At 43.2% G+C, this 22,956-nt stretch overlaps 1 protein-coding gene across 2 annotated transcripts in view; it reads right to left on the bottom strand.

Annotated features, from left to right (window-relative positions):
- Positions 1–9,678, bottom strand: part of LOC138297426 (serotriflin-like) — a 219,462-nt gene extending 209,784 nt beyond the window's left edge. The window contains exon 1 of one of the 2 annotated variants that reach the window (XM_069236785.1): positions 9,600–9,678. The gene's annotated coding sequence lies outside the window, so the exon portion shown is untranslated. The remainder of the gene's footprint in view (positions 1–9,599) is intronic. The other variant, XM_069236784.1, reaches the window with a different exon arrangement.
- Between the last annotated feature and the right edge of the window lie 13,278 nt (positions 9,679–22,956).

The following is a 22,956-nucleotide window of genomic DNA, read 5'->3' on the forward strand; positions in this document are numbered from 1 at the left end:
AGTGCTAGGTGTAAAGGATTTGTACCAACACACACAGTAACTTAATGAAAACACTACAAAATGACTCAACAGTTTAGAAAAATAGGGAATATTTATCTAAACAAAACAAGACCAAAACGACAAAAATCCAACATACACAAGTCAAGTTATGATTTTTTTAAGATTAAACTCAAAAATAGCGCTTAGAAACAAAAATGCTTCGATGAGGTGTTAACAGGGTGTCGTGACAGAGTCGTTCCCAATAAGCCGACACCAGCGGCGCAAGACACGGAGTCGCGTAGACCCCCAAGTACAGTACCTTTGGTGAAGAGTGAAAACAAGTCGATGTGCGAAGTCGGGGATCGCGGCGTCTGTGCGAAGCGTTGAATCCGCGCACTTCGAGCGGCGTCGGTCACGACGTGGTGCGGCGACTTCCACGGAGTCGTGGACTTCAGCGGGGCTGCAGCAGGGTCGGGCCTGCGAAGAGCGTCGCGTTCCAGCGAAGGTCACGGCGTCGGGTGCAGGCGGCGTCCCCGGATTCAGCAGCGGCGTCGGTCCGGAGTCGTCCGAAGTCGATTTCCTTGGATTTCCACCAGCTTTCCTTTCAAGGGCCCAGGGACTGGATAGGGCACCACTTGTCAGAGCAGGAGTCTCTCCAGAGACTCCAGGTGCTGGCAGAGAGAAGTCTTTACTGTCCATGAGATTTCAAACAACAGGAGGCAAGCTCTAAATCAAGCTCTTGGAGAGTTCTTCACAAGATGGAAGGCACACAAAGTCCAGTCTTTGCCCTCTTACTCTGGCAGAAGCAGCACTGCAGGAAAGCTCCACAAAGCACAGTCACAGGCAGGGCAGCACTTCTTCCTCAGCTATTCAGCTCTTCTCCACGCAGAGGTTCCTCTTTGTTCCAGAAGTGTTTCTCAAGTCTGTAGATTTGGGTGCCCTTCTTATACCCATTTTAATCTTTTAAGTCACCTTTCTTCAAAGGGGACTCACACCTACTTGTGAAATCCTGACTTGCCCAGGCAAGGCCTCAGACACACACCAGGGGGTTGGAGTCTGCATTGACAGAGGCAGGCACAGTCCTTTCAGATGAGAGTGACCACTCCACCCCTCCCTCCTAGCAGAGATGGCTAATTAGGAAATGCAGGTTACACCCCAGCTCCCTTTGTGTCACTGTCTAGTGTGAGGTGAAAAACAACCCAACTGTCAAACTGACCCAGACAGGGAATCCACAAACCAGGCAGAGTCACAGAATAGTTTAAGCAAGAAAATGCTAACTTTCTAAAAGTGTCATTTTCAAACACACAATCTCAAAACCAACTTTACTAAAAGATGTATTTTTAAATTGTGAGTTCAGGGACCCCAAACTCCACATGTCCATCTACTCTCTAGGGGAATCTACACTTTAATCATATTTAAAGGTAGCCCCCATATTATCTTATGAGAGAGACAGGCCTTGCAACAGTGAAAAACGAAGTTGGCAGTATTTAACTGTCAGGACATTTAAACCACATTACTATATGTCCTACCGTATCCATACACTGCACCCTGCCCTTGGGGCTACCTAGAGCCTACCTTAGGGGTGCCTTACATGTAAGAAAAAGGAAGGGTTAGTCCTGGCAAGTGGGTACACTTACCAAGTCACATTTACAGTGTAAAAATGCACACATAGACACTGCAGTTGCAGGTCTGAGACATGATTACAGTGTTACTTGTGTGGGTGGCACAACCAGTGCTGCAGGCCCACTAGTAACATTTGATTTACAGGCCCGGGGCACCTCTAGTGCACTTTACTAGGGACTTAACAGTAAAACAAATATGCCAATCATGGAGAACCAATTACATACACATTTTAAACAGGAGCACTTGCACTTTAGCACTGGTTAGCAGTGGTAAAGTGACCAGAGTAATAAAAACAGCAAAATCAGAGTCCAGCACACATCAATAACCTGGGGACCAGAGGCAAAAAGTTAAGGGAGACCACACCAAGGATGAAAAGTCTAACACGTGTCCCCCCCAGCTAAAAGTGGGGAGCAACTACCCAACCTCATGGGAGTTCTCATCACTAAGGCGGAAGAATCTGGACAGACCATCAGCATTGGCGTGTTCTGTACCAGGACGATGTTCCACCGTAAAGTCCATCCCCTGTAGGGAAATGGACCACCTCAACAGTTTTGGATTCTCACCCCTCATCTTCATTAACCATCTGAGGGGCCTGTGGTCGGTCTGAACTCGGAAGTGAGTCCCAAACAAGTAGGATCTTAGCTTCTTCAGTGCACAGACCACAGCAAACGCTTTGCGTTCTATGGCACTCCACCTATGTTCCCTGGGTAGTAACCTCCTGCTAATGAAGGCTACGGGTTGATCTAGGCTCTCTTCATTAAGCTGTGAGAGTACTGCTCCAATACCATGCTCTGAGGTGTCTGTTTGCACAACAAACTCCTTGGAGTAGTCAGGTGCCTTCAGCACAGGTGCTGTGCACATGGCAGCCTTCAGGGCATCAAAAGCGTTCTGGCAAGCCTCTGTCCAAATCACTTTCCTGGGTTGCTTCTTAGAAGTCAACTCAGTTAAGGGGGTAACAATGGTACCATATCCCTTAACAAACCTCCTGTAATATCCTGTGAGACCTAAAAAGGCTCTCACTTCAGTCTGGGTCTTGGGAGGCTCCCAAGCCAGAATCGTGTCAATTTTAGGCTGTAGGGGTGCCACCTGGCCACTCCCCACCTGGTGTCCTAAGTACACCACAGAACCCTGCCCTATTTGGCACTTGCTCGCCTTAATAGTGAGGCCTGCCTTCTGCAGGGCCTCTAACACTCTCCAGAGGTGTTGCAAGTGTTCCTCCCATGTGGAACTAAACACAGCAATGTCATTCAGGTAGGCGGCACTGAACTCATCCAGTCCTGCCAACACCTAGTTGACCAACCTCTGAAAGGTGGCAGGGGTATTCTTCATCCCAAAGGGCATCACATTGAAGTGGAAGTGCCCATCTGGGGTAGAGAATGCTGACCTCTCCTTTGCCCCCTCAGTTAAGGCAATCTGCCAGTACCCAGATGTTAAATCAAACATACTGAGGTACTTGGCAGCTCCTAACCGATCAATGAGCTCATCAGCTCGGGGATGGGGTGTGCGTCAGTCTTGCTGACTGCATTGAGACCCCGGTAGTCCACACAGAACCTAAGCTCCGGAGTGGCACCAGGAGCAGCAGCCTTTGGGACCAATACCACTGGGCTGGCCCAAGGACTGCTGGAGTGCTCAATAACCCTTAGGGTTAACATTTTGGAGACTTCCTCCTTAATGCAAGCCCTGACCCTGGCAGTCACCCTGTAAACCTTATGTTTAACAGGTGTACTGTCCCCAGTGTCCACATCAAGTGTGCACAGGTGTGTGACTCCTGGGATCAGGGAAAACAGCGAGGCGAACTGTCCCAACACGTGGCGACAGTCCCTCTGCTGTTCCTCAGTCAGGGAGGGGGAGAGGATCACTCCCTCCACAGACCCATCTTTCTCTCCTGCAGACAGGAGGTCAGGAAGAGGCTCACTCTCTTCCTCCACCCCGTCATCTGTCGCTAGGAGCATGGATAGCTCAGTTCGCTCAAAGTGTGGTTTGAGGCGGTTGACATGTAGGACCCTCAAAGGGTTCCTGGGGAATTGCAAGTCTACCAGATAGGTGACCTCGCTCTTTCTTTCCACCACCTCAAAAGGCCCAGTCCACTTATCTTGGAGAGCCCTAGGCTCCACTGGTGCCATGACCCACACTTTTTGTCCAGGCTGAAACTCAACCAGAGTGGCATTCTGGTCGTACCAACGTTTCATATCCTCCCGGTGTGCTTCCAGGTTCTCCTGAGCAAGACTCCTGAATCGGGCAGTCGGTTTCTTAGTGCCAGCATGTAGCTAAATACATCCTGGGGTGGTTTACTAGGAGCTTTCTCCAAAGCCTCTTTCACCAGACTGAGCGGTCCCCTCACAGGGTGGCCATAGATGACCTCAAAAGGGCTAAAGCCAAGTCCCTTTTGAGGCACCTCCCTGTAAGCGAACAGAAGGCTTGGCAAGAGGACGACCCACTTACGCCTCAAGGGCTCTGACAGGCCCGGATTCATGCCTTTCAAGGTGCGGTTGAATCTCTCAACCAGACCATTACTTTGGGGGTGGTAAGGTGTGGTGAACTTGTAGGTCACCCCACACACCTTCCACAGAGACTTAATTATAAGTGGATATGAAGTTTGTACCTCTATCAGATACCACTTCCTTGGGGAACCCCATGCGGGTAAAAACTCCCATCAAGGCATGTCCCACCACGGGGGCAGTGACCGTCCTTAGAGGAATGGCTTCTGGGTACCATGTGGTATGGTCCACCAAGACCAGGATGAACCTGTGGCCCATGGCTGTCTTGGGGTCCAGAGGCCCCACAATGTCAATTCCTACCTGTTCAAAGGGGGTACTGCCTATAGGTAAAGGTTGGAGGGGAGCTTTGCATTTCCCCCCACTCTTGCCACTTGCCTGACAAGTCTGACAAGACTTACAATAAGCAGATGACTGCTTGTGCATCAAGGGCCAGTAAAAGTGGGAGACAAGCCTCTTATAGGTCTTGTTCTGCCCTAGATGTCCTGCCAAAGGCACATCATGAGCCAAACCCAGTAGGAAGGCCCTGAAGCACTGGGGTACCACCAGCATACAAGCTGACCCAGGCTCAGGAACCTTAGGCTCACTATACAGGAGGCCATCCTCCCACTATATCAGGTGAGTACCTGGCGCCTTGCCAGCCACCTGGGCTGCAGCCTGCTCCCGCAGCCCCTCAAGAGTAGGGCACTCCTGCTGCACTGTGCAGAATGCTTCCCTGGTGGGTCCCCCTTCCTGCTGCCACTGTGACAGCTCAGGGACCTCGCCCAGTTCAGCCACCTACTCCCCTGTAGGTTCTGGGGCATCACCCTCAGGCTCCGCCTCCTCCCGGACCGTGGGAACCTCTGGGGCCGGTTTCCCGCGCCCCCACCCTTCCTCTTCTTGGCGGTCCCCTGGGCCACTGCTTCAGGCTCTTGACTACCCTGATTGGCTGCCATAGACCGGGTGGATACGCATACCCACCCAGGCAGACCCAACATCTCCAAGTGAGACCTGTGTTCCACCTCCTTCCAAGGGGAATCTTCCAGGTCGTTGCCTAGCAAACAATCAACAGGCATGGTTGGACTCACAGATACTTTCCAGGAACCTGAGACCACCCCCCCCATTCAAAGGGAACCTGCGCCACTCTGCAGAGGTGCTCAGAGTTGTCTACCGCAACTACTTGGTGAAGTACCCGGGGATCAATCTGCTCTTTAGACACCAGGTGACTCCTCACTGTAGTCACACTGGCTCCTGTGTCTCTCAGAGCCTCCACCCTCTGTCCATTGATGGTCACCCATTGCCTGTACTTCTTAGTGTTATCAGGCACTATGTTTCTCTGGACCATCTCACTGTCCACTAGTGAGACAAGGGTCATTTCTGCTGGTTCCCACCCACCTGAAACCAACAGTGGCGGTAGTGGGTCGCTAATGGGCGCACGGAAAGTGGAACTTCACTAGGTGAAGCTCCACTTTTCTTAAGTCTGCCCGTAGGTTTTTTGATTCAACTCTGCATGTTTCTGAAAGCTGGGAAGATGGTGACTTTAGCACATCAAACCTTTTGTTAATGCCATTTTTAGTAAAAAGACCAGACACTTTTGCTCCAGAGCATATTTTTCTGAAAAAACACAAAATATTTTGGATATTTTCTCAGTCCCCTCCAGCGAAATCCACAAACCCTAGCTACCTTTAGAATTCCCAGTATGTTGGAAAACAGGACGCAAACTTGTTGTGGATAGCTCAAGTGGACAACAAGTTATGGAGGCCTAGGCACAATCTATCCAAGATAGCCAAAAAAAGGCTTAGCACAGTCACACTTCATTGTTCTCCATTGAAATTGCTATACTCAAATAAAAGGTACCTTAGTTGGAGAGGAAATAGAAGAATACATATTTATTCAATCCTAAGATTCCATACTTTGCAAGCTTGCAACATTTACATAACAGATAAAAAAAGCCGCCAAAAATGGGCCAATTACATATTTAGATTATTTAAAGTGCTAAAATCTCAGCTATTGTCATACACATCCATTTCTCCTTCACAGGATCTGTGTCACTTCAGAAAATTGAGAACATAAAATAGAACCATTGCCTGGTCTCCAGATGGCTTCCCAGATAGTAAACATTTATGGTTTTTAAAGCAACACTGGTCCTTTAGAGTACATGGACTGCTTTAAAAGTAAACAATTTCAATTTGGTAATGCAGACTCGAGGATGGTACTATGCTTTTCTTTGCAGGCCACCATTTTGTAGTCAATCACGTATAGCAACCTTCCTAATTCACAATCATCAGGCAGGCTGTTCTGCAAATCCCTGCCACTGGAGATTTTACAACATGACCTGATAGTAGATAATTTGCATCGCAAAATCAGAGATAAGTCGCAAACAGTGGATTTGCAAATTGACACCACAATTTATAGCCTGTCTCTTTGAACATCTGACCAATGATTCTAAATAGAAATAGGACACACTTAGCAGTTGATTTATTTATCTTGCATAAATCAATCATCTTAAACTTTTGAATGTTTTCTATGATGCTACCCTACCACTTATCATAGGAAATGGTCATAGGAATAAATGCAAAATCAGATAATGAACATCCCAGTGCTTAATTTGTAAATAAAAACGTGCTGGTGCACAAAGCCTTCCTCTGAAACAAGTGGCTGCTGCAATTAAGGGCCGTATTTATACTCTGGTTGCGCCGAATTTGCGTCGTTTTTTTCGACGCAAATTCGACGCTAAACTAACGCCAACTAACGCCATATTTATACTATGGCGCTAGACGCTTCGGGCGCCAAAGTGCCCGGAGTGTGCGTCATTTTTTTGCGTGAACCCCTTCCTTGCGTTAATGATATGCAAGGGAGGCGTTCCCGTCTTAAAAAATGACTCCCAGGCCTTTACGTGGTATTTATACTCCCGGGCAAAAATGACGCCCGGGAGTGGGCGTGGCCAAAAACGGCGCATTTGCGCCGCTTTTTAACGCATGGGTCAGGCATGGCGTTAAGGGACAAGTGGGCTCAAAATGAGCCCAGAGTGCCCTCCCCTGCCCCCAGGGACCCCCCCTGCCACCCTTGGCCACCCCAGGAGGACACCCAAGGATGGAGGGACCCATCCCATGGACATTAAGGTAAGTTCAGGTAAGTTTTTTTTTTTTTTTTTTTTTGTGGCATAGGGGGGCCTGATTTGTGCCCCCCTACATGCCACTATGCCCAATGACCATGCCCAGGGGACAGAAGTCCCCTGGGCATGGCCATTGGGCAAGGGGGCATGACTCCTATCTTTACAATGATAGGAGTCATGTTGATGGGGGATGGGCGTCGAAAAAAAATGGCGCAAGTCGGGTTACGACGATTTTTTCGACGTAACCTGACTTGCCCCATTTTAAGACGCCCATACGCCATTTTCCCCCTACGCCGGCGCTGTCTGGTGTACGTGGCTTTTTTCCACGCAAACCAGGCAGCGCCGGTCTGCTTGCGCCGGCTAACGCCATTCCATAAATACGGCGCCCGCATGGCGCTTCAGAATGGCGTTAGACGGCGCAAAATTTTTTGACGCTAAACTGCGTTAGCGCAGTTTAGCGTCAAAAAGTATAAATATGGGCCTAAATGTGTTAACACGGAATACTGAGGCAGCGTAATCCTGAAGCCATCACGGGCCTCTTCAATCCATTTAAAGCCACTCCCTGCCTCTTCAGCTCACTTTTGCAGTTTTCTACTTTCTCCCATTGTAACGCGTTTTAGTTTTTCTCTTCCTCCGTCTTTATCATATGTGTCTTTTGCTCGCAGCAAATGCCTGGGGAAGGAGAATAAGCACCGGCCCTCAAAAATAAATGCCGGTGATCAGCACCGGAAAGAACAAGCACAAATTAAGCACTGGAATATCCCTTTCTTCAAAACCTCTAGACTTCTCCCAGCACTTCCCAAGTAAACACCAATGCACCTTATTAAAGATAATTTTCAGTGCAACATACTATTGATAACAAAACCTGTGTTTCATGTAATAAGTGCAAAGGTATATGTTTTACAAAGATTCATAGGTGTAGGCCATCATGGGCCACCTGTACATACACGCTATATACACAGTTCATCATATTTACTATGTCTTTTAAAGAAATATGGGTCGAGATTGTTAGCAAAATGTGTAATCTGCATCTGAAGCTTTACTACGGTGCATTGTGTTATGACTTATTAGAATTCACATAGGTTTAAATAAGTGCCTAGAAAGCTGTGACAGGCATAATTTAGCAAGAGCACTACTGAAACACTTTTGTACATTTTTGCCTACTCAAACAAGATGGCATTTCAACAAATGCTAATTTACTTAGTTTACACTAGCGAAAGCAAGCATATCCTGCAGAACCGAAATTGCAGTTGCTAACTTTGTATGTCTGATTTTCTTTATTTTTCTATAGTGAAAATATTTTTCCTTATGGCTGACCCCTTGCTCTTTCACCCCTACCATTTTTGTTGAGTTGTCCATTCTGAATGATTTGCTCCTCATTTTTGCAGGGCGAGTAAATCCAAGCTGGTAGTAGTAGGAAGAGGAAAATGGATGAATGCTCATAAACTCAGAGGTTTGTGGATGTGCAGAAGACTATGAGCGTATTTCAATACCTGAACGCTTACTTGCTGCTCAGGAGTAGGCTGACTTATGAGGAAATCAGTGTGCCATTTTTTTTCTTAAAGTACATAAAAAAGTGATGGAATGAATGCTGGAATTATTCTCAACCTGCTCCAATGGGAACAGTCCAACCAGAACTGCCAGCCCAAGTCCTCCCTAAACCAGAAGACAAGTATCCCAGGACTGGTTTCACCCTAGTTAGGGCTCATCAGCCAGGTATAGCAGTGATAGTGTGCACAGGACTCACATTTGCACATACCCATCTGACTTCGGGCATACCATGCCACCTCAGTTTGGGCGAAACTTCATGTTCATGTTCCGGTTCAAGGAGGACCGGGTCTGGCAGTTCAGGCTGGACTGTTCCCATTAGAGCAGGGTCAAGCATGATTTGCTCATTTCTGGGTCCCAGCTGAGGTGGCAAAATAATGATGGACTTGGATGGGGCACAGGTAATTACCAGTAGATGAGATTAATTCAAGCATTGAATCCACCACTTTTTTGAATAAATTAAAAATTATTTTTATCAGCATAAAACCACATTTTGACTGTTGAATATTTGGTGTTGTACATATAGATAGGCTCTTTGCAAGTGTAAGCTAAACTTATGTGCAAAAAACATTTGGAATTGGACTGGAGGACAGTCACGGTTAGTAAAGTGATTTTGTTCTCTCTAGATATCAATTTCTTCAATTCTACCTAATGAATAACCATCAAATGTCGCTATGCATTACAGCTGAAATTGAAATCTATAAAGCAACTAGATACATTTGAAAGGTCAAAATCCTTTTAGTTTCTCAGTGATTGTTTCGATTATTTGATGTTTATAAAATAACGTGCATCAAATATGTGTAAAGATTTCATTGATGGAACTTTTATGTTACAAAAGTTAAAATCACGCCGTTCCTTACCTCTGATCAGGACTTATGCGTTCAGTACTCCTTTATTCTGTGAAGCTGTTGAGTTGTGTTAACCACAACTGATCGATGCTCCTTTATGTAACATTGCTCTGTCCTGTACAGAGGCAATTTATCATGTTCTAGTATTTACTCTTTGCCAACAACTTTAAAAACAATGGAACCAGAGCACACCCCTATAAACACAAGAGTACCCATATACAAAGGAGAAAAGCATGACATAGTTTTGACTTTTTCAGTGAGCTTTTGCCTTATAGGTAATCTTTTTTATCCATACCCACGATTACAAAACTTACACAAGCAACTACAGTAAAAAAAAAACATTATGAACAGCGAGTACAAAAATAACAATAAGCACTCACGACAATGTAAACACAAAAATGAATGAAAACATAATTGAATACATCCAAACTTCGAGGCTTCTGATATCAGAAGGAGGTATCTGTGTCCCCAGTGGTCAACGCACCGAGCTACTGGCCTTAAAGGGAGCACCACATGTAAATCCAACTTAGTTATCTATTCCTTAAAATCTACTTGTACAAAAGTTACCCCTTCGGAACATTCATTGAAAATACATTGAAAATGAATTGTTTTTTAATTATTCAATACATAAACCACATCAGTCCCTCACATTGAGCCATCTTAATTAGACTATACACGATTGGTAACATAGGCCCATATTTAGCATTTTTTGCACAATGGGATGTGTTGAGTGTAGTTTTTTAATCAAAATCTATGTGAACTGCTTGCAAAATAATGTGTAATGAAGCTGCGTAGAAGACGTGACAGACTAATATTAATGCACACGTTTGAAATGTGCCCACAGGGAGTGGCTACCAATGTATACAATGATTAATGAAATTGACTAATAATGGATTATTAATGTACTAATGTATGATTCTGTTATAGCATTAAGAGTTATATGTTAAGGTTTTGTTGAATTAATCAGTAGGCCTTAGTTAGCAAGGGTCTGGGCCTAGTTGCCTGGTCTATTATTAAATGTTTTTTTCTAACGTGCAATGTGCTGTCTTCCTGAAGGACATAAAACTGTACTTTTCCAGAAGCTAGAGATGTGTGTGTAACCGTAGTAAATTCTTTCTTATGAGACACGACTTGCTCAAGGAGACATTCTTGCTGAATGCAACAGTGTAATTCGCAACAGGTACAAGGTCGCCCAAACTGGTAAAGACAATGGAGCTACTGACTGAAGCAAGGAGTGTACCTTTTCCTACCTGACATTCTACCCGTTGAGGACGTAAATTACAGGAGCCAATAAACTGCATGAGAACTGTTTTAAGTGAAAATTCTAGTAAGGTGATCAATGGACTATAGGATAGAGATAATGAAGCACCAAATACTGACCAATTGGAAATTAGAGACTTGTCTGGCAAATTCAATTTAACAACGAAGCACAAGGAGAAATCAGCCATTGCGTGCTTTATCCTGCCACTCTAACTCAGCCATTTTCGGGTCTCTTACTGAGACATTAGAGGGACACTCTTAGTGTTGCTCTGATTTTCTGACTTAGTCCTTGCTATTGATATTTAGACCATCCTCACTCTTCTTGCCTTACCCGATAATTGCTTCTCCTCCTTATGAGGGAAATTTTCCTACTTACCCTATTCTGCCAAGACTTTGCTGTCCTAACCTGACCGATGGTGGATCGACTGCTGTCCTGAGGACGAAGACTGATTCTGTATGCTGACCCATTACGGAGGGTAACTATATGATGATGAAATTGTAATTGTCTGTTTGCCTTTTCTTTCTATGTACCAACTGCTCTTTTGATAAAGACCATAGTTAGATGTTTTCTAAATTGGTGTTACAAAATTGTTTTGCTTGAAGCCCAACATGCCAATGCTAATCAGAGGTTAGATAAGGAGTCCACTAAAACGAATGCAAATAGACAAATGACTGAATCTTTGCTTTATTGAATAACATGCTAATGATACTCTACTAAAGTTGATTCATGTTGACGTCGTGCTTTGTTCTAATGTTCATGATCTTTGCTTTGCTAAAGTCCTATTCAAGTTGCCATATTGTGAGACTGTTGATGTATTTCCTGGTATTGAGACTAATCAATTTGCTAGTTGAGTGTAACCAATAGGGAATAAATATCATAAATCTTACTAAACTTGTGTGGTTATTCATGGCTGAAAGGTCATGTTGTGTTTCAATTCTTATTAATGCAATTAACTAATTTGATTGATTTGTTATTGGGAATATTGATGAAGTTATTGATCTAGTGATTGAAATGCAGAATAGATATCTCGTCTCAAGGTGTCTCCAATCAGGGTCAAAAGGTTCATTGGCCTAAAACGAGTCCCAGTGTAAATAAAGTACCTAAGTCGGGATGTGTTAACAGATGCAACAAGCCATCTTGCTGCACTGCATGAAAGGGAAAGGGCAGGAATACACCTCTTCCTGCACAAAAACACTCCGGAGAGGCATAATGCAGCAAATGTATAAAAAGGAAAAAACTAGGAGAAATAAAGATATTTCAACCTGGTACGACTCACCTGGCCAAGTGTAGCTTTTTGAACCATTCCCAAATCCATCACTAATGATAAATCTGGAAATGCACCAAAATCCATGGGTGGATGCGTGGGAACACCCACTCTCCACCCATGGAACGCCTCCCTGGGGCAGAATAACGCAAGGGACCACTGACTTGCATTACTCTAGATTTATCAAGCCATGCAGTGCCTAGCAAGGTTGAAAAGAGATGTAAGTATCATTGACAAAGTCTTCAGATTCCCTACCTTCTATTGGAAAATGGTCATCCTGCAGAGGTTGCATCTTTGCCTAGTGTCTGTGGACATAAAGTCATTCACCTTGGTCCCTCACCAAAAACTTTGGGAGGCACTAAAGACGAATAAGGTTCCCCATGATTTGCTGAATATCCTTGTGCGTTTACTGAACACCTATGCTAAAGTGTGTTAGGGGCTTTGGGAGAAGTTGATGTAAAGTATAGGGCACCATAAGCTCGGAAGAGATGTGTACTTGCCCATACATCTATAATGTGGTAACTTACCTTGATGTTGGTGATAACAATGCACCCAGGGTTTCAGGCCTAAAAGTTCCTCTGCTTTTGTTTGCAAATATTACTTTGCTGGTCTCTAAAACCCCAGCTGACCTTCAGACCTTGGTGGAACGTTTTGCTGCTTTTTTGCTGACCGTGGGCTGGTAATTACCCGTGCAAAAAACTAATTTATGACTATCAACCCTATATGTAATTTATGTGTTCCATCATTCTTGATGGAAGCTTCCTTGACAGGGTAACCTGCTTTGATTCCATCAGAATAAGTCTAACTCAGTCTATGCAATGGTTTCCTCAAGTTAAGAAAAGCAGCTTGAATTTATGCCAACATGCATCTGGAATCTTGAGGCTGTACCATCACTCAAAAGTGAGACCCATTTCACCAGACCTAAAGGTATACAGCACCAAGGCCGAGGGTAGTGCCTCACATGGTGCCAAACTATGGGGCTCATCTGGTCTGGCTCTGCTGGGGGTAGCAGAGAATAATGTTTTAAGGTCTCTGCTGAGCCTTCCCAAAAGTACACCCCTGCATCCCCTAAGGTGGGACATGTGTATGAACACCATTACTCGTAAGGCTCGGCTATGGCCTCTTTAGTATTGTTGCAAGCTTAAATATACCCCAGCTCTTGCTGAATATTATAAAACATTTAGGGACATAGTCAAAGCAGATAAAAGTATAAAATGGGTAGCGTATGTTAAGGACAAGCTGTCCCAATTGCGCCTAGAGGACTACTGGTGAGATAGTGAAAATACGCAAACTCTAAAGGACATTTACTAGGCTCATGAATGGGGTCCCAAAATGAGCAATATGAACCATGGATCACTCACTACTGATTTTTTAGATTTAAACCCATTTAGTAATTGTAGATTTTATTCTAATTCACGCTACTAGAGTCCTGTATGTTAAGTTTATTATAGATGGAAGTCCAAAATTGATGTGAGCACTATCTGCTCAGTGTGTTGCTGTGCAGAGGAGACCCTATCCCACTTTCTATTCTTTCACCCTGTGTATGCAAGACCAAGGAAGTGATGGCTCTTCCCAACTTGTAGACTGCTTGGGGCCAGACAGCTTGGAGTCACACTTAGGCTGCTGCTGGTTGAGGCCATGCAACCTCTTGCTTGCACAGTTGCCAAATATTTGCATTGGTGTTAGAGCATAAGAACCAGAGAATTGGGATTGAAGACCTGTCTGTACTGTGTCTTTGGGAACTACTTGTCGATCTGGGTGTAAACCTGACGGGCCAAAAATCCAACATCCTAGTCATAGCGAATTTTATAATATTTTATCTGCTTTTTATTAATGTATTGTGTATGCTGCACACCATTATGCATATTGGTTTTAAATCAGGTTGATTATTTTAAATTTATTGTGCCAATTATGTATGATATTTTCGCGCTTTTCACTAAAACTGGATAAAGTATTTGGTGATGATGATGAATAGGTGATCATGAACCAATAAAGGCATTTTATGAACATGAACATTGAACATGAACAGCTTTGGAACTCGAAGGAGAGGGTGTAATGTCAATAAAAAAGCAATGAGTGATTTTAGATCTACCATTATGTAGGAGGCAAAGGTGAATGCTACATTAGCTATTTGGGATGCAACAATGGTTACATTTTCTTACTTGATGTAGATTACTTATCCGAGATGACGTGTGGGGGGACCTGTTCACACATAAATCCACCATTGTATTGAGATAGAAAACATAGCACTGTTAAAATTTGTGTAGTATGCCTTTGAAAACTTCATGTTTGCATGGTGAAGGACAGAGGAGTGATGGGGTTTCGGCATGAATATCTACCACTTAAAGGTAATCTCAGGGTCAAGAAAGCCAGCCTTTTGATGACCAACAAGGATAAGAGGCCCCAGAACATTTTGTTACAACCACCAAAACCAATAGGGTTTGTTTCCTTTCATTGTGGATTCAACTGACAGTTGGGTATTTACATTTTCCCACTAAAATCAATGTAATGAAGTCCACGAACGAAGGCGCTGAAAGTCTGCAGACATTTTCAAAACCAAAAGAGAAGATATAGAACATTTGCAGCAGGTTATAAAAGTTGGGCTTTAATAATGTTTTAGTCTCTAGAGGTTAGGACAAGGCATTGAGGCATGATGACACAATTAAACCTAGTTCGTCCCACTCAGAGCTTCCTAAAACAGGAATTGAAGCTTCAGTAGGACCTTGTAAAGATAATATATGATGTCCTCGATCCAGGCCATAGTTGCCAGTTATATGCTGCTAATTGAATCTAAACTACAGAAATGTTTCTAAGAATGAAGGTGAACCTCAGAAGAAAGGAAGCTTGGGCACATATTAATTGTGCCTTAGCGAGGATTGTATTGCAACTGAAAGGAACAAGACAAATCTGTGACCATGTGAAGTGAATATAGGCTCAATGTGGTCACAATTTGGCCTATTCCTGTGCTGTGTGTTAAATCAACTCACACATGATGGGTACTATTTTTGTAATGAGACAATTGACTTGCCATTTACTTATTGTTGATTTATTTTCACAGAAGATGAAAGACGTTGATATATTTACCCATACTTTGACATGTGATTTTGACTGCTGAGCTTCTTTATGGAAACTTTCCTCATCAAAAACATTTCCTGGTATCTAGGGTGTGGATCCCTGTTTAAATCCATGGAAAATCAACAATTGCCTGCCCAGAGGGCCATAGGAAGTATAGATTCAGCTCAGCGCTTGGCAGAAATATATTTCAGTGTGAGCAAGACTGAATGATTCTTACTGGTTATGGGTAAAAAATGCAAAAAATCTGGCAAACATCATGCTCAGTGCTTTGTACCAGACAGCCAGTCGAGGTAAGTGAAATGTGGCACCCTGCACAAGAAATTAAATAAGTAGATATTTATAGTTAAGAATGTGGTATATTTCTGTACAGTGTGGGAGTGATGCCAGCAACTAAAACTTGTAGCCTAAACCAGCATTTCTATTTCAGCTGCTTTTCAAGTTTGTAAAATGCTCTACACCCAGTTTATTGCCTGTTTGCACCCTGATCCCATAGACAATCGAAAGATACTTGGTACCTTCAAACAAAGTTAGGGATCAAGCCTTGATAGAAATATGTTCCTATGTGAGGCAAACCGGAGGCCACTGCAATGTTTTCGAAACATATACTAAAAGACTTGTACAGTAATGTTCAGTACAATTCTCCATCCCACCAGTCAGGGTAAGAGAAGGCACCCATTGGTAGAATAACCAGGATGTGTAGATATTAAAAACATGTGCTGCTGGTACGTTTTCCCACAGATGAGGGGTGACATCTGTGACAAAAAGACAGGTAGCCTAAACTGGCATTTAATTTGTACTGTTTCCAAATCTTCAAAATGCCTGCACTCAGTTTATCGCCTGTGAGCACTCTGAACCCACGGAAAACCCAGACATGTTTGGTACATCCCAGGGCCAGGAGACTCATAGGGACAAAGCTAGGGGTCTAGATTTGGTAGGGGTGCATTCCTGAATGAGAAAGACTAAAGTTAATAACCATTTTTATAAAAAAGTGCTAAAAATCTATAAGCCAGCCACTTATGGCAAGGGAGGTCTCGTTTACTACAGTAGATTCCTTAGTTCATACAGAATTAGAAGATTATTTTGTTCTATTTCCCATATAGTCTAAAGTTTGATATCTGCTATCAAAGTAACAGTGCACTATAAGTAGTGATGCTGTCATGATTTTGAGATCTCAGCTAGTGTCACATATTTGATGTTGCAGACCATGGGCGTTATGTACCAAGGTTAGTAATTACGATTTACAAATTGCGATTTTTACCGAGTCACAATTTGGAAATCATAATTCCCTTTGTATGAAAGTTTTTAATTTAAAATAGCAATTCCTAGTGAGTCGCACATCCAACTATCTCATGAATATTAATGAGGTAGATTGCAATTTCCAACCCACTATGATTCAGCACTATCACGAGGATGGTGGCCTGCTTGGTTCAGTAGACAACCATGTCTGTGATTGCTTTGTAATGAAGAAATCTTTTTTGTTTAAATGGAGCCCATTTCCTTTAAAGGAAAAGGGACTATGTTTAAAAAGAAAAAGTTTCCTTCATTTTTTTTGTTTGTCTAAGGAGACGCGGTAGTCCCGTGGATCGCGTCCTCCTCTTAAACAAACTTTTTTTTTATATTCACAAAAAAGGGGAAGGGTATACAGGATACCCCATTCCCGTTTGCGAATGAGTTGCCACAACATATTTGTAGTATGTAAATTGTTTATATTTTGCGACTGGAATTCGGTAACAAAACATTAATACATATTGTTCTGATTTGGTATTTGAAAGGGATGTCCCTTCCAAATATTGAATTGGTATTTGGTTGCAAACTAAAATTGAGATTCTTTAATGTGTTACCCAATCGCAGTTTGGGTTTCATACATGCAAAAATGTTTTTTTGCGGTCACAAATGAGCCAATTATGTGACTCAGCCCCTTTGTGAATGCAAAAAAGCTTTATAAATCTGGCAATTCATTCCCCAGAAAATCACACACATATTTGATATTGCCTTACTCCTCACATTTAGAGCAGTCTTTAATGGTTAGCACTTTGGGATTTATATTTTTACAGTTGAAAAAATTTCCCCATTTCTTATTATATCTTCAGGCTTTAATAAAATAGTGATTCAGAGTTTCTACCACTATTAATCCTTGAAAGTCACAAAAAAGTATAGTTTGTAAAGGTGCACAATTGGACTAAACCAGAACACATGCTTAAACAATCTTACAACCATTTTTGGGAAAAAGCTGTGGCACAGAGATGTGCATATTCCTTGGCATCGAAAGATTTATTTGTATTAACTGTAATTTCAATTATGAATAGCTCTACATGTGCCAGTAGCATGTTCCTCTGAGGCAGAACTGATTATATGTGCCAGGCTACAATAGGTAAGGTTAATAGTGTTCAAAACTGTTGTTTCCCTCACACGTATGTAAGACAATTGCATATAGTTATTGAAATCCATCCTGAAATCTTCCAGCAGAGAACACATACCCAACATACCCAGATGTATGTCACAAATAGTGAAAGACTTCTGATTTGACTTCAATCTAGGGTAACATTATCTCAAGAGAATATTCTTGTAGGGGCATCAATGCAGTTGTTGACAAATGACATAGAAATGCTGATAATAAAGAAAACACTTTGCAGAGATTCAGTCATCTAAATGTTGTTCTACTGATGATGGCATGAAGAGTGGGACGATGTTATATCACTTGCGAAAGTATGTTTTGTAATGTCCTTAGAAATCCATAATATAGCTTCAGTTACAGAACCAAGGAAGCCCAACTTCCTCCAAACAGGTTTTCTACGAATTCTTGAAGAACTATGAACAATGGGGAAAATAACCAACAGTAAACCAAACATAAGGTAGGTAAACAGAAAAAAACAGAGAAAAAGATAATTAAAAGAAAGGTGATTAAGAGGAAAATACTGCTGGCTGTAGATTTCAGAATGATTGCTATATAATTGGTTGGCAACTGAATGATATTGTTCAATTCATTCTAGCTGTTACAAGTACTGGTGAAAACACAGGACATCTAACAGCAGTATTTCACTAAATGTCAGAAAGTGAATTATTGTTGCTGAGAGTGGACAAGGGCTTTCTGTTATCAGTCCAGTTTGTTTAGCTACATTTTAAATCATGTGCCAGTAAATGAGAGCACATATGCTAGTGAATCCATCATTTACATTAACTTTTAGAGCCTGAACTAGCTTTACAAAGGCCAATTGCTGAATTAATCTCATCCACTGGAAATCTACTCAGGTCACATCCCAGTCCATTGTTATGTTACATGCCTTAACACCATAGTTTAGACCCAGGCATACACAAATAAGTCTTGACCCTGCTCCAAAAGGAACAGTTCAGCCTGATATACCACACTGGGGAAAAAGAGACAAATCCAAGACAAGTTTCACACCTATTAGGACTCATTGGTTGGGTGCTGCTTGGTTCCACTGGCACAGTCAGCACAGGAACCCTATCTGGGCATACCAAGTGCACCTAGTATGTCACAATTTAGTATACCAACATAAGTGATGGATACTGTTTGAAATTGAGATTCTGGTTGTCTAGGGTATGCACTTATGCCAGGCAGAACCCACCCACTATAGTCAGGGTGAGGGAGTTACACACCCAAGATAACCCCTGCTCACCGCCTTGGTAGCTTAGCACGAGCAGTCAGCCCTATCCTGAGGCAACGTGTAAAGCGATTGCACAACACACTACACACGTGATGCACTATCCCCAAACACAAAACCAAGTTATATAAAAAGAAACTGTTTAGTACACATCATTAGACCAAACACAACATGTCAGTAATACCCTGCTACAGAAGCAGTTGTCAGAACATTACTCAGTTACTAGTACTCTACCAAAGCCAGTAGTAGTCACATGCAACACATAAGCTACTGGTTATTCTGTAACATAAGCAGTCATCAGGTTGTCATTGTTAATAAAATGCACATATCATGGTAAATCACATAACACCAGAAGGCATAGGTCATAGTAAACACGTTACCAAAAATGCACATATCCTAGTAAACATATGTTACCCAAAAAAATGCCAGGACATTATCATAAAGCACACATCAAAGATGCACATACAGTGAAACATCACCAAAACAATGGCAAGCCATTAGGATTACCCACATAGCTGTTCATGTCAGGGAAGCATTTCTAGGAGGCACATATCGTAGTATCACAAATACATCACCAGGTATGCCAAGACATCATCATAGATGAAGAATCAGGAGTATTTCCCTAGTACATGGGCCCTTCAGCATTATCATGTATGTACCCCGACTAATGCACAAACATAGCACCAAGATGTGAAGACACTGTCCGGACTACAACATCACCTACATTGTACCAGACATTAGCAGGAAAATAGACACGTTCTCCTAATGAGGTAGTACGAGCTACATGGGGGAGGGGGCAAATGATGAGATCTGCGGGGCGACCTTCCTGGGTCCGCCGTGTACCCGGGAACTCCTTGCAGCACCCCCTTCCCCACAGGATCTTAGCGTGTCTGGAGCCCTCCAGGGCCTACCGGCACGTTACAACTGCAAGACTTCCCTGAGTCCCTCCTCCTCCATGCCAGCACATGGTTCAACCGCGACCATTCATCATCATGCAGCCATGAAGCCTGGGGCCTTCCTGGGCCGGGCTCCACTCGGGATGGCTGGGGCACTCCACCAATGCTTTTCACCAGCGGCTCCACCCGGCCTCTCCTGTAGTCATCCCCTGAGGCTGTGGAGGTGACTTTCTCAAATGGAGGTGCTGGCCTGTGACCGGGGTATACCTCTCTCTATGCTCCTTGGCCAGGGGGCATCACGTGGAGTGTGATCAATTATCCTTTAATCTCCTGTGCCCAGGAGGCACTTCACAAAGTGCGTTCAGATGATCTAAACCCACCCGGGTCACGGCGTTGATTACTTCCGCGGACGACAAGGAAAAGCGATCCTAATGAGCTTAAAAAAATAAAGCCATGTGCTCCTCACATGGGTATGAAATGAAGGAACGCTCTTCGCGCGCTTGAGTAAACAAAGCAAAGCGCTCTTCCTGTTCTTCAGGGAAACAAAGCAAAGCACTCTTCCTGCTCTGCGCTACGCTCCAACACAGGATCAGATCACCACAATGCTTCCCACGCGCTGGGGGAGCAGAGCAAAAAATGATCTTCTAGCGCTGTGATGTAGGGAACAGGGGCCACAGCACCCAGCCCCTCAAGACAGTCAAAGGGAGCACATGGTGGTAGGACCCAAACAAGCAGGCCAGCACAAAAAGGTGCAGTCAGTGGCAGTTCCTCCTAGTGACCCACCAGGTCACAGGTCAGCACAACAGCAGTAGTCCAAGGTGGTTCCTGGTGAGTCCTTCCAGCAGCATTCTGTGTCCAGTTCAGTAGTCCATTAATGTCTCTTTTTACATGGGGAAAATCCCCTGTACTCAGTTTTGCAGAAGCTTTCACAAAAGGGGGGGAAGAGGTTCCAACCAGTTCAAACTGGCTATAGGAGTGTTCCCTCTCTCCTTCAGCACAGGCTCCAGACATCAGCTGGGGGTAAACAAGCCATTTGTGTGAGGCCAGGGCACAGCCTTTACAAACACAGGCATGCCCTGCCTCTCCTTCTCTCAGCCCAGGAAGACCCCTCAATATGCAGAAGCACCTCTGTGACGCCTCCACCCTCCGTGTGTACAGGCTGTCTGAAAAGTATGCACAAGCACAGCTATCACTCAACCCCGGACATAGATTGGAATGAAGCTGCAAAACACCAGAGTAATAAGCACAGAGAAATGCTCACTTTCTAAAAGTGGTACTTCTGTAATGGTAATAAAAAATCCACCCACCCAAGTAATCAGCACTGCTCACTACATAACCAACATGCCTGTGCTACCCCTCATAGATCAGACAATATCCCCTAGACATAAGGCAGGGCTTTTCCAATGCAATCCTTTGAGCAAGGCAGCACTCACAGCAGTGAGAAACCAAATAGGCTGTGTTAGAAATGGGGTCTTTGATTGGCAGTCAGGTTACTCCCCATCCAAGCAAAGACCCTCACTCTAATCAGGGCAATGGAGAAACGCACTTAGATAACCCCTGCTTACACCCCTTGGTAGCTTGCTACAAACAGTCAGGCTTTTCTCAGAAGGAATGTGGAAAGTATTGTACCAACACACACAATACTACAGCGAAAACACAACAAAATGAACACCACACTAGTTTTCGGAAAATAAGCAAACAAGACCAAAACGACAAAAATCCACAAGTAAAAATATGAATTTTCAAAAGAATAAGAGTCTTACTCCATACAAAACAATGGAAAAGTTGATGTTGCACAGAGTACCTGGTTAGCGTCAAAAATAAAGCCACACGGGCTAGTGTGCGTCAGAAAAGGCAGCGATGTGTCTATTCCTTCCACACAAGGGAGGCGATATGTTGTTTCTCCTGTTAGCGCGCATGACCTTAATAAGTAAACTTACATGGGGATGCGAATAGGTCGATTAACCTTTTGACTTGCAATTAAGATGTTCCCACCATAACATCGGTACATGCAAATCAATGATCAAACACCAATATGCAACATCAATAAGCAACAAGTTAGAACGTTTATTTCCCTATATTAACAATGCTACGGTCATCTAGATTACGCTCAAAATCAAATGAAACACATACAGAAACAATACTGGCTGTACAAAGGGGCAGAAGAAACGTAATCTAATCAAAGCTTGAACTATTACACATTCTAAGTTTACAGTGCAAATTTATAACAAAATAAACTGTGTCAGAGTGATTTCATCCATTCGAGTTCAGCAGAGAAATTCATCAAGCATTATTCCTTATTAGCAGAATTTCATTAGTGACGATCCTTAACTAACCACAAATTAGCATCAGCATGTTGGGCTTCATGCAAAACAATTTAGTAACATGAATGTTGGAAAAACATCTAATTATGGCTCTAATAAAACAGTGCAGTTGGTACCTAGAAAGAAAGAACAACTATGCATGATAATCAATATTCTAATTCGTAATACCTATCCTCAGTATGCATCAGCAAGCAAAGTAAGTCTTCATCCTCAGGACATCAGTCGATCAGTAAGGCATCAGGATTCAGCATCAAAATTAAGAAAATGCAAATTCTTTAAATAATAAAGTTAACCACGTCTCTTGTCAGGACTCAAAATGGGCAAGAATGAGCTATGGCAAATGCGGTATGCTTTAGGCAAAAATGCAAAATGCAGAATGCTGGGCTCTCCTCAGTGCAGTCTTGCTAAATTAAAACTACTAAAACTATGGGGGTTATTCTAACTTTGGAGGAGGTGTTAATCCGTCCCAAAAGTGACGGAAAAGTGACGGATTTACCACCAGCCGTATTACGAGTCCATTATATCCTATGGAACTCGTAATACGGCTGGTGGTATATCCGTCACTTTACCGTCACTTTTGGGATGGATTAACACTCCTCCAAAGTTAGAATAACCCCCTATGTCTCAAATCCCTATTGGTAATTGGATTGCATGTTCACACTTTGTCCAATAAAACTAAAACTCCAAATCTATTAATTCTATTACTCTGTTCACATGTCCTTGATTGGTTGTCCTGCAATGTCCTCATCATTTGGCTCATCAGGTAATAATATTATTGCAGCTTCTACTCCAGTCATTGTTTCCATTGTTCTCCTCCTGAGAAAGTCAGTCTCATACACATTACACACAAAATGTTACATTAGCAAGAACAGCATCTCTAGCAGTCGGTTGTCATGAGAAAACTTTTCAGCTATGAGCACATTTAA

The sequence above is a fragment of the Pleurodeles waltl genome, chromosome 5, assembly GCF_031143425.1.
Source record: "Pleurodeles waltl isolate 20211129_DDA chromosome 5, aPleWal1.hap1.20221129, whole genome shotgun sequence".
In the NCBI taxonomy this organism is placed as follows: Eukaryota; Metazoa; Chordata; class Amphibia; order Caudata; family Salamandridae; genus Pleurodeles; species Pleurodeles waltl.